The sequence below is a fragment of the Solanum pennellii genome, chromosome 5 (genome assembly GCF_001406875.1).
Source record: "Solanum pennellii chromosome 5, SPENNV200".
Lineage (NCBI taxonomy): Eukaryota > Viridiplantae > Streptophyta > Magnoliopsida > Solanales > Solanaceae > Solanum > Solanum pennellii.
In genome coordinates this window covers 69,587,628-69,601,118 of record NC_028641.1, presented here as the reverse complement: position 1 = coordinate 69,601,118, position 13,491 = coordinate 69,587,628, and the positions used below count along the sequence as shown (strand labels likewise).

The 13,491-nt window shown below is 31.1% G+C and overlaps 1 long non-coding RNA gene across 1 annotated transcript; it reads left to right on the top strand.

The window, feature by feature from the left end:
- The first annotated feature begins 5,268 nt into the window (after positions 1-5,268).
- Positions 5,269-12,857, top strand: LOC114077242. Its single transcript, XR_003578287.1, has 2 exons — positions 5,269-5,700; positions 12,433-12,857. It is a non-coding gene; the product is annotated as an uncharacterized LOC114077242 (long non-coding RNA).
- The last annotated feature ends 634 nt before the right edge of the window (positions 12,858-13,491 follow it).

Below are 13,491 nucleotides of genomic sequence, written 5' to 3'. Positions count from 1 at the left end.
GTAGAGGAGCAACTGACGAGTTTAAAAATAGCTATTGAATAATTAACCGATTATGTTTAAGATCAAGGTGCTCAAATTGTTAAACTAATAGATAAAATTGAAGACAGGATGAAAGAAGAATCTAGTCATGCACCTGAAAAGTGTCCGCAAACACAAATTGATTAGTCCTCTAGCAAAACAAGTGGAACATTTTAAGGAGATCCAAGTTTTCTCTGAAAGGATGACTTCAATAAGTCAAATAAAGGAGTTCATCATGGCTACCATCAAGGATAAGTACGAGGTTAAAATAGAATCCTCTTTTATATATGTAAATTGTACATTATAAATTGATAGCTTGAAGATGTTTGTTGATTGTCAACCCAAATAATCAGCTATTTTATGGTAAGGGCAATCAAAAGCAAAAGGTGGCACACTTCCATCGAAATGTGCAACAATGCTGGAAAATATCGTGAATACCTCTTTAAACATTTGGTCATTCCCTTAATGGTGATGCTTTTGATTGGTACACAGACCTCGAATATGATTGCATTAATAGTTAGGAGCACATGAAGCAAAAAATTATCAATTGTTTCTATGACACAATTAGAGGATGGTAAGTCCGTGCAAGCACGAGCCTTAGGTAAATAAAAATTATTGTAATTCAATTAATTTAAATAATGTTTATTAAATTAAATTCATTTGATTTGAATATGAAAATAGTTCTATAATTTCGAGTTCAGGTCAATGGGTTGATGAGTGTTAGATCTATCATAAATAAAAGGTTCAAATTTCAGTACGTTTTATCCTTAACATTAATTACTTATTACCTAAATTAGTTTCCAAGACTTAATGCTTGTTAGAAAAAAAATTAATGAAATATAATTAACGAAGAAGATGGCTTTAAGGTGTTGACACCCAATTTTGACCATCCACAATATAAATGAATAACCGAGCTTTTAAATTTCAAATGATTTGAAATAATTGATTTTATAAAATTCAAAATATTTTTCAAGTTATTTTAAATAGTTATGTCGCTCTTTTATAATTTTTAAATAATATATATATGTTTTATATAATTTTGTATATAATTAGTATAGTTTATGAATATTCGAAAACCATCTCCAAAAAGATTTTGTTAAATATTTGGTTAATTAGTCTACTTATATAATAGTTTATATTTTAATTTATTTAGCTTATAATTAGGTTAATTATTTTATTTCGTTAAAATTAAGAAGCTCGTTAATTAATCGATATTAATTCGTCTTATTTAAGTCTTAATCAGATTTCTTAAATTAAACTTAATTTGACTAATTTCTTAATTTGATCGGCTATAATTGTAATCAAATGAATCAAATTCTCAATGTCAATGTAATCTCTTTTCTTACCTCACTTTAAACCCATTTGGAGATCAATTTTGGGCTTTTTTAGTGTCATTTCCAGCAGCCCAGTTCTCAAATTAGCAAACCCAACTCATTCTTTTCAACCCTCATTACAGCAAACAATACCAAACGACCCCTGTTACTCTTCTTTCTCGTGCAGTCCAGCAGAACGAAGAAACCAAGCTATTCAAGAGCGTTCGAAAATCAGTACAGGTGTCTTTATCTCCGTGCCTTCATAGTCCTTTGCTCGAATCGGACGGTCCCCTCTTAGAATCCGTTGAGAACTGTACAAAATTTCAACCTGTTTCTTTCAGGGAATTCGAATTTGAAATTTTAAATTCAATCTGTTTCCCTCCAAATCAACTATTATCTTATTCTATTAAAAGTCCTCACTTTCTCCATTCTAAAGGTTGGAGATGGTTGATATTAAGTTTGGAGAAGTTTGAAACAAAGTTGGAAAAATTGAAGGGACACAGTGAGAAAGAACTAAAGAAAGAGTTGTTCGTTTACGTTAAGACGATAGTATTCAAATAACTATTTTTTGATTTGTTCGCTTAGACTATCCAAGTTTTCCATTGAAATCCCTCTCTTGTGTGATTCGAAGAAGTCTCATCACTGCTCGTTAGTGTCTCAACTTGTTGCCCTCGAAAGGGTGAAATTCTCTTTTAATTTTAATTCGTGTCAAATATGAATGTTTTTTCCAGTAATGTCTTCAAGTCTTTCTTTGCTCTGTTCTTTTACTGCTCGAGTCCATTGAGGATTTTTCATTGCGTATTCTAATTGAGCAGGTCTTGTAAAATGTGTTGGTGATAGGAGTTTCGTATTAAGGGCCTTAAGTCTCACTGTTTGAAGCATCTTATAGTTACATCATTGTTATGTTAATTAGATTTTAGTCTCATTTGTTTGATTCAATATCAATTTCATACTTCCTTTACTTGATTTATGTCACGTGGTTGCTCGGAAAGGCTGAAACCTTACATCTTTGTCCAGTGACTTCATTGTTCTTTTGTAATTTTTTTTCTTTTGCAATTTTTTTTCAGCTCTATTTTGTTTCATTTTGTAGTATTTCGACTCTAGCATAACTTTGGTCTCTTTAGTGATGGTATTACTGAGTTATGTTGTGATTTTGCTTCAAATATCTTGTTTTTTTCGAAATTGTTAAGTGTACCACTTTGAGATTGAGATTGTGTTTTATGATTACATTAATGTTTATGAAGTTGGATGAAGTAACAATAGCTCATTTGTTTGGACTATAATACCATAACTTAGCTTACTTTGCATTTGATATCACTAATTATCCTTAAAACTAGTGGGAGACAAGACTGTTTTGGCTTAATAACATGACTATTGAATACTAGTTTGTTCTGATATTATAGATGTAAAATCTTGTTTTAGAAATTTTCTTTTTTTAAAAAAAAAAATCACAGGTCTTTGAATAGTCCAAAACGGACTATATAGATGTGAATATACACTAGGATACATTGATATACAGAAGTATATGTGATATACAAGTCAAAAATCAGCGTATACATGGTTAGAAAACGGAATTACAGTTTTTCAGAGATGAAATATATTATAAAAATTTAATTTATGTGCTCATATGCAGAAAAAAAAGTCAGTATACAGCCTATATACATGAGTATACACTCAATACACGTGCAGATTTTTCAAATGGAGAAATGGGCTTAAAGCCCAATATTTTACACAGCAGGTTCAGTAGAAACTTTTGGGACCTATCAAGCCATTTTGAACAAATTTTTTAGAGTTAGGACAGGTGGGCCAAAGGCCCAACTTAGTTGAAATTGGGCAATTGACCCAAGTTCAAACATTTTCTCATTTTCCCTCTTTACTTATTTATTGTATTTGACTAACACTTTTGGTTTTAATTTAATTATATTCCCAAGATAGCAATTTCTCTTCATATTCAATAATAAAATAAAATAATACAAAATATTTATCTTATATATATGTTTACTACTTAGCTTTTATTTTAATATATTGGTCTTGTTAACCCTTATGACTTTTTCCCTTTTAAGAAATTCCCCTATTTCCTTTTCCCCTCAAGGTAATATAATAAATGATATAAGTAAAAATAAAAAAGAAATAATTTTTTTTTGAATCAACTTAACTTAATCAAAATTTGGAAATATTTGTAAAAGGTCATTTTTAATCAAATTGCCGGTCAACAGCAAGTTAGCGGACAATTCGAGGGCCTAACACCTTCTCGGAATGTACATTGAACTTCGACCCTTTTTCAATTGATTTTATCTGTTTAAATCTTTTAAAAATAATTATAAGTTTTTCTTGATTTTTTATTAAAAATTAAGTGGTATTCTGTTAATTCGGAAAATCGATTTCTCTTAAATCATAAGATTAATTAATTTTTCGAAACTTATTCATCTTTTTTATATATATTTTTTCGAGTAAAACATGAGGCGTGTAAAATTACTTTCTTTAAAGAGATATTGTCCGTATACATATTGGAAAATTACAAACAAATCCCTAAGATACAACAAAATGTTTTATTTATACATGCAAATTTTTCTTAAACAACTTATAGAGAATCTTTATTTATAGAACTTAAGAGATGATTTTTCATAAGAGTCGTGTTCTTTCATGATGATTTCTTATAAGAGTCATGTTCTTTCATGAACAATCTATTTAATTTAAGACTTCCATATATTAGAAAATATCGAACGATACTAACATCAATTATTAGGGTAAATGTAGTAAAATATCCATGTCAATCATTATTTTTTAATAGATAAGTCAAATTCAAACGTGATAAGTATAAAGTAAACGAAAAAGTATTAAAAAGAATTGAAAGGTAAATTAGTAAAAGATACTCTTCAATAATCATGTCAATCGTTGTTTTTTAAAATAAATATATCAAGTACGAATGTAATAAGTACAAAGTAAACGAAGAAAATAATTAAAAACTAAATTAAAAAAATATCTTTTTTATGATTTTTTAAAAAGTGTGTAGTTATGAACAAACAATAGGAAGGAACAAAGTATTAAAAAGAATTAAAAGGTAAATTAGAGATTTTTTTTATTTATGATTTTTTAAAAAGGTTGTAAATTAAAATATGAACAAATACAATATCAAGAAATAGATTTTCATTAATAATTGTGCATATATAATTTTGTGGATCTCTTAATATTATGCATATGATTTTTAAAAAAAAATTACAATAACCAATTGTTGACACCCAAATTTGACCCTCCCCAATAGGAATTAATTCACGAACTTTTAATTTTCAAACAATTTAGAGTAATTAGTTTGTTTTTTTTCAAATAATTTCCAAAGTCATTTTAAGTAATCCTAGTCGATTTTAATAATTTATAATTATTAAATATATTTTCATATAGTTTATAGATATAATTGGTATATTTTCGTAAATATTCGAAAATCATCTCAAAAAAAGATTTTAATTTTAGTAAGTATTTTATTAGATTAGTTTAGTTTAAATTATAGTTATATTTTTGAATCACTAGTTTACAATTAAATTAATTATTTTATTTTTGTTAAGATTAATAAGTTCGTTAATAATTATATTAATTCGTCTTATCTATATTTTAGCCGAATTCATTAGTAAAATTCAATTCGGCTAAATCGATAATTTATTCGGCTATATGAAAGGATCAAATTTTCCAAATAGGCCCACTTTAATTCCTTTAGGCAAAGAAAGCCATTCTTTTCCTAATTTTCAGCCAAGCCCAATAACACCCAGTCCACTTGTTCCCTTGACCCAACCCAATTCCAATTCAATACCCAAAAGACCCGTTCCCAGACCCTGTACGTGTTCTTTCTTCTTTTTCAGAAATTCCAGTGACCCAGATCGCTAAAGCACAGGAGAAAATCGTGACCCGAGTCCAGCAACTCTTGTTGTGTCGTCTTCTGTCTCTCTCCTTTATCCTCTTCGTACGGAAATAGTCTAGGTGTCGAAATCTCATCGCCTCTTCGTCCTTGGTTTCTAATCCAATGGCCAGCCTTTCAATACCGCTGAGGAAGGTGTACCAATTTCGGCTATTGGCAACCTTATCTCCAGGGAATTCGAAATTCGAATTCATCCCGTTTTCCCTCTCAAAATCTGCCCATTTTCCCCCTTAGCTCAGCACCAATTTCTTCTGTATAAACTTTCATCTACTCTTTATAGAAGGGGGAATTTTCGTTCTTGAGAAGAATACTTACAACAGCTTAAAAAAATAGATAAGGACATACACATACAGACACATCCAAGTTGTATTCGAAATAGAGATCCCGCCTAGAATTCCCAGACATCGTTTAAGTTCGAGTCGTGTAGTGAAGACAAGTTCCCTACTCGCACGTCTCTAGCAGGTGAACTATCTTTTATCTTAAGCCATTCGATATATTGTTTTGTTTTAGTAAACATGAAGTCTTCTGTTGATGTATTTTTTCTTTCCTCGTTTGGTTTTGCTCTCTGTAGTTTAATGTTGATAGTGCATTGAAGTTTTTTTTTCCGTTTGTTTTCGAGAATAAGTTTAAAGAATGTTGTTCATGTAATCCTAGAGTTTTGGGTCAGTTGATGTATTAAAAAGGGTATGTAAGGCCAACTTCGATTTGTGTTTACCTTAAATGATCTCATTCTCTCTTTTCTCTTGTCTTTGTTAGCGACTAGTCATTATGATTTGTTTGCTATTTAGTTTTCAGTCCTCTGTATGTGTCCATCTTCCTTATGTCATGTCGTTAGAAGTATTTAGTTTCGGGTTAGGAGTTGTATTTGGTTTACTATAGTTTTCACCTTTGGATTATTCATCTCAAATCAGAATGCTCATTATTTGCAAATTGAGTCAGCATGAATGGCGAGTTTCTTGTTCAATGCTCCAATTCGTATCTTGTTGGAGTCTAGTGTTCAAAATCGTTTGAAGTTCTATTCCTATGAAATTAATATCTCCTCGCTTAATGTTCAACTCCCTCTTTGTGTTCCCTGTGGTTTTGATACTGTTGTGCATATGGCTATCATTGGAATAAATAAGATCCTTTACGTTTGTTTGTTTTCTAGTAATAGGTGAAAGATGAAACCTCGTGAATCATCGTGCAAGAATGTATCGTCATTAAGTGTCACTACCTCTTCTTTTGAGTATGGTTATTGTCTAAGTGGTCTGCTGCCTAGCCGTGAGTTGTTGAGTATTTGATTAATGGTGGCAAATAGTTAACTTTAAGTTTGAATCTCATATATTTTATTTCATACATGTCAGCTTATGGAATTGTTTTTGTTGATATTACTTTGCCGGTATTAGTCTAATATGGCCCTTAGCATGTTTAAATGAGAGGTGTATTTATTATACAGTTAGTAGTGGTGCCTCTGTTGTTACTAAAGTAAAAAAAAATGTGTTTTCTTCTTACCAAAGGTGTGCTTTCTTCCATCTTTCTTATTTTTATGTTTATTATGGGAAGATTAAGTACTTTGGCAGTGGCATTCTTTGATGCTTTAAGTTTATCTGATTTGTCCATCCATAAATCAAAATCATGTTTTGACTATTTCTTTATTTCAAATACTAACTCTTTTTTTTTTCTTTTTATTTTGTTGTATGAATCCCCTCCGAGTCCATAATTGATTCCTTTCGTTGCATTCTCAAATTCGAGCCATAAAGGCTCGAGTCTCTCTTTGTCTTTGAGTCAGCCAGGCTGCTGTAGGGTAGAGCGAAGAACCTTAAAATGGAGGCTGGAATTGTAGCTTGCAAGTTCCGAAAAGCTAGAACAAGTGTTGGTATGTTGTTGCATACAACGATATATGATCCAAACACATGATACACGTGTGGAAATTGATATTACAGGAGGAAATATGCAAAATTAAAGGCGTTCAGGTTGAATGCAGTAGATATACTGCTGGAAATTTATTTTTGTAGCCCTAAAAGGGCCTAAAACACAGTGATATTCCATCTGTATACACTAATATACAGATTAGGTAGACCACATACGGGTGCAAAAGCATGGAAACGCAGGTAAAAAATAGGGCAACTTTCACATATAGCAAATAAAAACTTCATATTTGTATGCCATAGCAAAGTTTGCATAATTGCGCTCCATAGCAAACATAGAAAATGTATAATTCGCTATAAATATACAGTTGAAGCAAATTGTATAAAACGAAGTGTATAAAACAAGAAAGAGAAAGACACTTGGGGACAGAACTGTATAAAAACAAAGTGTATAAAACGAATTGTATTATTATAAGTGTATAGAACGATTATATACAATTTGAATTTGTATAAAATGAGAAAGAGAGAAAGACAAAAGAGACTTGACAAGGAATATACAATTGAATTGAATTGTATAAAACGAGAAAGAGAGAAATTAGATACAATTTGAAAATTGTATGAAATAAGAAAGAGAGAAAGACAAAAGAAATTGGGCAGGGGAGTATTTTTATTGTATAATTATAAGTGTGTAGGACGAAAATATATGCACTTGCATGTGTATATATAATTTTCTCACGCTTTATACAAACAAAAACGCAATTTATACATTTCGCTTCTGTTTGTATAAGTGAGAAAGGCGAGGGTGACGAGCGAGATTTGGGAGATTGGCGAGCGAGATCTGGAAGAGGGGAGAGAGGGGAACAAAAATATATGTATTTATACAATTTTCTCTGCTTTATACAATTAGAAACAATTTTTATACACTTGTGTTTGTATAAAAAGTGAGGAAGGGAGCGAGAGATTGGAGGAGAGTGGCGAGCGAGATATTTGAGAGAGAGGTGTCGGGCAATTTTTTTGCAAACGTTTGCTATGGAGCACAATTAAATAAAACTATAGCTACTCCATTTATTTTAGGTTACTAGTTTGCTATTATATATAATTTTCCCTGAAAAATACAGGGCATAAAGTTCAACGAAATTCAGGTTTCAGAAGGTCCAAATCGATGGTACACGGCCCAATATACCACGATATACGCAAAATGAATACGCAGATTTTTTCAAAATGTCAATATTTTAATATTTAAGAGGGCTCATTAGCAACACTTTCAATATTTAGTAGGAAATGCCAAATTTTAGTTTGTTATGTATCTTATTTATGTTTTTATTATTTATTTTTATTTAAAGAATATAAATATTTAATAACAAAAGGGAAAAAATCAAGGGAGAGAATATTTCAAAAAAAGGTAAGGATCACTTAATTTTCTCATCAGTTACATTTTCAAATAAAATTTAAACTTTGTTTTTTTTTTCTTAGAATTTTTACCCTTTTAAAATTATATTCATTCCACTATATTGTCACAAATGTTTAAGCATTTTGGGACGATTTTTCTTTTCGTAGTTAATATAATACTTTTAGCGACGAAGCACTAAATCATCTTTGTATACTTTTAGAGACACACCTTTAGTGACTGAGTGACGAATTATTTTTTGTAACACAAGATTTTCAGTGACGAAATATGATTTATTAATGACGAAACTATTTGACCGTGGTAATCAAATTTGTTATAGCGAATAGGAAGGAATAAAGTATTAAAAAGAATTAAAAGGTAAATTAGAATTTTCTTTTATTTATTTATGATTTTTTCAAAAGTATGTAAATTAAAATATGAACAAACACTATGAAGAAATAGATTTTCATTAATAATTGTGCATATATAATTTTGTGGATCTCTTAATATTATGCATATGGATTTTTTTTTAAATTACAACAACTAATCATGAAATGACAAAGCATACATGTTGATCCCCCAAAATTAAACCACTCTTCTATAATAGTAGAAAAATGTACCATAAGAAGGTAGAACTTATAAACACATATTAGCAAAAGGAATTTTTTACTTTATTAGTCGATGAAGGCCTGCAAGTATAAACTATAAAGATATACTTAGTGATCCTTTAGGAATAAATATCCGCATTCAAGGTATGCACTGGGTCGATTTTGCAAGGCATAAAACCTAGAACTTTTTAAGAGTTATCCACTTGTAAACAGGGTTTGGAGTTAAGCATGACGTCAGCCGCAAGTAAAGGGCCATCTATCCAAGAACCTTGTAAAGGTAAAGACAAAAAAGAAATCAAGAAAATAGAGAAATATTTATCCAAGGATGAGAACAAAAAAATCATGAATGTCAATCCTTCTCCTAGGAAATTCACCACAAAGGTAAGTGAGAAGTTGTAACATCCTGAAAATTTTTAAACTAAGACTCTAATATTCTTCGTAATGAGTAAGCTTTTACCATGTTTAAATTTCTTGAGTGTTAATGTCACTAGATGTAGCACCTTAAGTTCCAACAAGAACCAAAGAGAAAAGTATTCAAGTCATCCCTAAGTTTTTCTTAAGTTTTGGGTCAATTTCAAATGACCTTAATTTTAGTAAAAGATGAGTTAGCAGTCCCATAAGATATTAAATTAAAGATCTTCTAGTTCTTTTTACAAGACCACCGAGTTTGCAAAATTCAGAGCTCTGAGTAAAAAGTTATGACTGATTTTCTAACGACGTGCAAACCTGTCAGCAGCTTCGCATGCTCCGCGATACGGAGCCAATACAGACCTCACTGCCTAATGAAAATTATTTTGATTCCAAGCTCATTTTATTTATTTATTTAAGGGTATTTAGTCCTAAACACCCTTAAGAGGTCATATAAATCGCCCTAAACGTGTAGAAAATCAGTTTTCTCAAATCAATCCCTCTCATCCATTCCAAAAGTTCTACACTCAAGAAAACGCTAAGACTAGGTTCATCTTTCGAGATTTTCCTTCAATTTCTTCAAGAAGACAATTCTTTCAGATGTGTAAGCTTTCATAGTGTTGGGTTCGTTTGCCCTCACGTCAATCATGTTTAATTCTATCCTTGAATTCGTTTTGAGATTGAATTACTAAGTTCTTGAGTTTTAACCAATATTGATAATCTTATTGAGTTCTTGAGGTTTGTGTTTCATTCTTTGATAATGAAGTTCTCATTAAGTACTAGAGTCTAGGGTTTGCAAATAAGATGAGTTAATTAATAGTTCCTTGTGTGGGTTTCGCGGAAATTGTGTTGGGTTAAAAGAATTCGTGAATTTTGACCTTAGAATAGTAGTAGTTGTATAGTTGATTTGAGTTTGAGAGAGGAAGAAAAGATCGGACAAAAATATATGCCCAGCTCCGCGTCGCAGATGTTTTTTAAACATCCAGTTCCCCGAAAAATAACCCCCTCCCTCTCCATGTCGCGGAGAGGATACGGAGTCCACCGTCCCAAAATTTATTTTTGCAATCAAATTTAATTCCATCTCCGCGTCGCGCCAGTGTTCCTTAATTTGGGTCTTTGCCCATTCTTGTGATCAACTATCTTAACCCTCCTACATCATTGAAAAAAAATGCAAAATGTTAAGATATTTCAAAGCATAACCATTGAATCCATAATTCAAATTCAAGGTGGTGTTAAAAGTTAAGTCTTGAGAATTCTTTCAAACATATTTTACTAAATCCCTTTTAGTCTTTTTGAGGAGTCTTCTACAAATTCTAATAACTTGTTCAAGACTCGAGCAAGTGAATATGAGAGTGAGAAGAATGTATTATTCATGAGTATACTTTGTCATCATCGTGAGATCTTTCATATCATGATTAACTCTTAAAAAATTCATAATTCACATTCAAGAGAGAGTTAAGATTAAAGTTTAAGAAAGCCTTTGAGTTCAATTGTGAATCCTTTGAGATCAACTATCGATTTGATATAATTTTTGAGGAAGTAAGTATGAGAATGAGAAAAGTCATATACATGATTTCCTTATTGATGTTTTGACCGTTGAGTCTAGTCATCCATGCTCATAACTTCCGCATGAACTCCATGAGTTGAGTACCTTTGAGAGGAGTAGTATCTTCAAGTTCTATGTCCTGAGCATTGAGTTCCTAATCCGCTCAAGTTTATTTTCCTAGTCATGGGACTATTACATGTTACCCATGAAGTCTTTGAGTTGAGTGGTTTGTGCCCATAATTCTGCATGAACCCTATAAGTCGAACAGTCTTGAGATGAGAAGTATCTATGAGTCCTTGAGTTGAGTAGTTCATGCTCATAATTCCGCATGAAGCCTCTGAGTTCAACATTCTTGAAATGAGTAGTATCACTGAAGTTCTTGAGTTCCAAGCATTGAGTTTTATGTGTGGTTATTAAAAACATTGCATTGAGTCATTCACGTCCATAATTCGGCATGAACCATATTTTAAGAAGTATTTTGTAAATGTTTTAACTTTGTTTAAAGACTTAAGCTTTGAGTTAAGTAAAGAGTAAGAGTAAAGTTCATTTTCTTTAAAATGATATATGAGAACTAAGTATTCCTAAGATTATATATTTTCACATTTAAGATGAGAGAAAACTAAGATTTCCAAAAGAGTTTTAAGTAAGAAAGGGTACATTGATTCCACGAGAGCTTTTAAGCTAAGTTTTTGAGTAATTATCTCAAACAAAAGAAAGAAGTTTTGTTTTTACAAACATATGAGCTAAGATATTTTGGGAGTAGCATTGAGCACCGATATGGACGAGTTTGAGTTTGTTACTGCATTTTCTTTAACGAACTAAGTTGTTTTTAATATTTTATAAAGCTTTCCATATATTGCATGTCTATTGTTGCTTTATATTGAGTTGAGTACCAGAGCCGAATATCATATCTTTGAGTTGAGTATCTAATCTCTAAGTTGAGTATCTTATCTTTGAATACTTCTTAGTTGAGTAAGTTGAGTAGTTTTGGATATTCATCAGTTTCCTTGAGTTGAGTAAGTTTGAAAAAAGGTAAGTATGTTTTCTTTTTATCAAGTTTCAAGCTTATATATATGTTTTAGAATTTCCCTTACATGCTTGTACATTTCTGAGCCATTTGGCCTGGAGAATTAAAGCTCGAGCCTTAGACTTGTTAATGAGGTTCAAAGATAATAATTACCTATTTTTGCGCTTATCATATAATGATCTGAGTATAAATCATTATAATTGGTTAGTTATAAGTAATTATAGGCATTGCTTAAATCTGGCTTTTTGTGTTGATATTTTGAAAAAAAGGCTTTTAATATTACAGATCTCCCACAAGTTACGCTGATTCTGTTCTTTAACATTCTATTTTTGACTGTTGTTGCTACAAAATTTCACTGTAATCTTCTACAGGTTTCAGTGCTTAGGAGTAAAAAATAGCAAAATAAAGCAGAAATTGATGAGTTTGCTGCACAAATTAATTTCATCTCCAAGGAACGATAGTGTTGCAGCAAGAGAGCAGGAGTGTCACTTGGGACAAAAAGACTTTCCTATTTCAATGGCATCATCAGTTAAACTAATCATCCAAGATATGTTCGAGACCGATAGACCTGCAGTTGAATGCCAAAAGGTGTCAGAGAATCCAATGATAAACTAAAATTGATTTTCATAGCTGAGAGGAATAACTCAAGTTTTTCTTTCATATGAAAAAATGGTCTATTTAACATCACTCCCTTTGGAGTAATTCAAACATGTTCTTGTTTTCATAGCACTAGACTTTGGGATAAGACTTATTAGCATACTATCGTTCAAGTCTAACATAGTCATGTTTAAATTCACCAATCCTTGTGGAATCAAACCAATGAGTTGATTTTCATTTAAACTCATATCTTTCAAGGAATTCAAATCACCAATTGTATCAAGAATTTGTCCACTAAAATAATTGCCTTGAGCCATTACAACATAAGTTATGCATAATACCGACTATATATCCGTTGATTGGACTAGTCATTCTAGATTTATCTTAATTACTCAACCACAAAATTTGAAGCTTTGAATCACACATTTTTTCTGGTGTATAAATTCTTAAACGACTATATTATAGCTTTAAAATAGTGAAAACTTAAAACATCCCTAAAAAATTAAGCACATGTGTTTGCAACAAATTTTAAACATATGAAAAATAAATAAACCACACAAATAAAATCTGAAGAAATATGATTTTATTGATAAATATTGCGGGTACAATTCTGTTGATCCCTTGATTCTACTCTCCTAGGATTTATTCATGATTCGAAACATGATTTTATTGATAAATATTGCGGGTACAATTCTGTTGATCACTTGATTCTACTCTCCTAGGATTTAGGGTTGAGTATCCTCCAATAATCCTAATTTGAGTTGAACACAATTTGTAGAGTCCAAACTCAAATTGAGCGCATCTTGTAGAGTCCCACAAAATTTCGATGTCAA